Consider the following 3,873-nt stretch of genomic DNA (forward strand, 5'->3'; position numbering starts at 1 on the left):
GCCATAATCAATCGATCTGCGAAGTTTGAACACAAACACACAGAAAGCCCCACATGATTCCAAACAAGACACAAAGACTTAATTAGTTCTGTGACTGCGGTTGTTTTTGGTTCTGTAAATTGCAGGTTCTGATGTATCTTTTATTTCCATTTATATCATTAATTAATGTACAGATGTGTTCTTTGTGCAAAACAAGTTATCATGTGCGCCACACAATGATTTCATTTGTGGAGATAATAGTGTGATCTCTCTCTCTCTCTCTGTTTGTGTGTGTGTGTGTGTGTGTGTGTGTGTGTGTGTGTGTGTGTGTGTGTGTGTGTGTGTGTGTGTGTGTGTGTGTACATACGTGCATATGTGTGTGTTTGTGGTGTGTGTATATGTGTGTGTAGGCACGTACGTGTGTGTGTGTGTGTGTGTGTGTGTGTGTGTGTGTGTGTGTGTGTGTGTGAATGTGAATTCAAAAGGAGTGTGAGCGAGCGTGTGCATACTTACGTCTATGTGTAAATGGACAGATGGAAAAGGATTTAATGTATTTGTGCGACTGAACGTCGTTTCTCCTAATATCACTTTTCGTATTTTCTTCTTTTCTTACTTGTCACGGCTATTTCATAATAATTACAATTAGTATTTATATAGCGCTGAATTTCGTGCAGAGACAAATCAAAGCGCTTTCAAACCAGTCGTTCACATACATACATAACTCTAAACTTGAGAAGCTATCTAGGAAAAAGGTGGGTTTTAAGGCCAGACTTGAAAGAGAGTGTGAAGACCTGACGTAGAGAAAGAGGAAGTTCATTCCAAAAGCAAGGCCCATAGACAGATAAAGAACGACGGCCGACAGTGGAGTGTTTGAATCTGGGTATGCGTAAACAGAGTGGGTCCGAAGCCGATCGTGGAGAGCGAGATGGGGTGTAGACGTGAAGGCAGCCACAGAGATAGGAAGGGGCAGATTTGTGAATACATTTATAACATAAAGTGCTGATCTTGTACTTTATTCTTTGTGAGACAGGGAGCCAGTGGAGATGTTGCAAAAGAGGAGTGATGTCTTCAGATCTTTTCTTTCTGAGCAGCAGAGTTTTGTACGCGCTGAAGGGACTGAATGGATGAAGCAGGCAAACCAGATTATATGATTGGTTCTTTGCAAACTGGGTTCAGCATGTGAGTTACTGTGTTTAGTGTCTGTTCTGGCTTTGCTATTTGACTGTGAACAGCGAATAAGAATCAGTTAATTCCGGATGTTGTGCTAACTTTGTGTGTGTTACTCAGCATAGCGGAAAATAGGCACTGAAGAAATGAATTCCTCCAGTTTCATGTAAAAGGTGTTCCTGTCCTCTTAATTGGCCTGTGTACGAAACCTTGAAATATGAATTTATATGTAGTCATGCAGTATGAAACTAACCCTCATGTTTACTTACATTGATAAGAAATACATGTTTTCAGTGGTGAATTCCAGAGAATGAAAACTCAGTATAGTTTTAACTTTTGTTAACTTTTAGATAAAATGCTGTTGCCTTCAACAAGAAAAAAAATTCAGGTTAGAAGTCACATAGATTAAGTTTACTTTTTTTTCAGTCCAATTTTCCTTTGCGATCTTCTTGTTTATAGTAATGCATTTCTCCTTTCCTTTCTCACTTTTCTTTTGCTGTTTTCATCTCCTTTAGTTGTGGCACAATGGCTTCAAGACCTTCTTCATGCACATGAAGTCGGGTGAATTTTCCCCGTGGAATTGTTCAGAGATGTCAGGGTCTTTCATTTTATTTGAGTCTGCTGTTTTTCCCTCATTTGTTGTACCTCAGCCGTACGTTCATGATGACAGTGTCGTGGTTACTGCAAAGATCAGAGTTTGGGGAGTACCATGTCCATCATCGGGATGCTTTCCTCGCGCTGGGACTATACGGCGTAGGGGCGCGTCCCCCGGGTGGCGGATGGGGGAGCCCTCCCTTTGGGGGCTGCACCAAATGATATGGAATAAGGTGCCGTGGACCCACATAGTCTAGGAGAAGGACAACTCTGATTTCAAACCCGGGCAGATGGAGTCCGATCGCCTCAGCAGGCAGTCCTTCCAAGAGAAGGAAAACTCCCAAGAGAAAACCCGGCCAACTGTAAACCATTACCAGAACAGGAGATCACCGAAGACGGCGCCACAGTGGCCTCTCTAAGGGGCGTGATCTAGTCAAAACCGGCTGTGCACGCACTCTACGACACATGGCTTCGCAGTCGACACATCGGGACGCTTTATGTTGACTAACAGTGCCAAGGACCAGGTCTTCTTTGGCATCAGTACCAATCTTGGCATTGCAGTCCCCTGAATGATGACGATATTTTTCTTGTTGACCTCGTTAATGATCGTTTCAATTTGGTCATCATCATAGTCTCATGTGGAGGCATGTATTTTCGCCACAGTGATGTTAAATTGAGTAGCTTGTAGGCGGATGGTCATGACCATGCTAAAAATTGGGCAGCATCCTAGTTCTGCTTTCTTCATGTTCATGTTGACCAATAACCACACTCCATATACATGTTTGTCGTCCACTCCAGAACCGGCCCTTCTTCTGTCTGTACCTCTCCGTTGTTTTTTCCATCTAGCTTCACAGAGGCCGAGGATGTGCCAGGTGTATCTGTCCATCTCGTGAGTCAGTTCTGTTAGTGCCCCAAACTGTCAGTGTTATTGCGTCGTGGCAAATGTGATGGTGATTTTTCCACGGATATTCTGTGGTTTCCCCAAGATGGTGTGGTCATTGTTAACCCGGATTGCGAATGTATTTGTATTTGTATTTTCTTTCTTTTTTTATCACAACAGATTTCTCTGTGATCCGATATGATCTTTGGACGTTTTTTCTTCATGACGTGACATGTCATGTGCAAGTCAAATCTGGCGGAGCTCATCCCTCCCTGTATGAGATTTCCGTGCTCGGTTTACTCCCTACATGCAGCAGGTAGCACTGGGTTACATGGTTACAGAGGAGAACCTCTAACCTGACCTGACGAATAAGTCCTGGGTAATTATTGCCTCACTTTATAATTTTGGGAAGGGTTCAGTTCGCCTCTTTCATTTGTGTCATTTGTAACGCAGATTTGTTCAGAGGATGCTTAGAAATATTTCCCAAACCAGGTGTCTCTCCCCCTTTCCTGTTTCTCTCTGTCTCTCCCCCTTTCCTGTTTCTCTCTGTCTCTCTCCCTTTCCTGTTTCTCTCTGTCTCTCTCCCTTTCCTGTTTCTCTCTGTCTCTCCCTTTCCTGTTTCTCTCTGTCTCTCTCCCTTTCCTGTTTCTCTCTGTCTCTCCCTTTCCTGTTTCTCTCTGTCTCTGTCCCTTTCCTGTTTCTCTCTGTCTCTGTCCCTTTCCTGTTTCTTTCTGTCTCTTCCCCTTTCCTGTTTCTCTCTGTCTCTGCCTCCCTTTCCTGTTTCTCTCTGTCTCTCTCCCTTTCCTGTTTCTCTGTCTCTGTCTCTGTCTCTGTCCCCCTTTCCTGTTTCTCTCTGTCTCTTTCCTGTTTCTCTCTGTCTCTGTCCCTTTCCTGTTTCTTTCTGTCTCTTCCCCTTTCCTGTTTCTCTCTGTCTCTGTCCCTTTCCTGTTTCTCTCTGTCTCTCCCCCTTTCCTGTTTCTCTCTGTCTCTGTCCCTTTCCTGTTTCTCTCTGTCTCTGTCCCTTTCCTGTTTCTCTCTGTCTCTCCCTTTCCTGTTTCTCTCTGTCTCTTTCCTGTTTCTCTCTGTCTCTGTCCCTTTCCTGTTTCTTTCTGTCTCTTCCCCTTTCCTGTTTCTCTCTGTCTCTCTCCCTTTCCTGTTTCTCTCTGTCTCTGTCCCTTTCCTGTTTCTTTCTGTCTCTTCCCCTTTCCTGTTTCTCTCTGTCTCTGTCCCTTTCCTGTTTCTCTCTGTCTCTT

Source organism: Babylonia areolata, chromosome 35 (genome assembly GCF_041734735.1).
Source record: "Babylonia areolata isolate BAREFJ2019XMU chromosome 35, ASM4173473v1, whole genome shotgun sequence".
Taxonomy (NCBI): domain Eukaryota; kingdom Metazoa; phylum Mollusca; class Gastropoda; order Neogastropoda; family Buccinidae; genus Babylonia; species Babylonia areolata.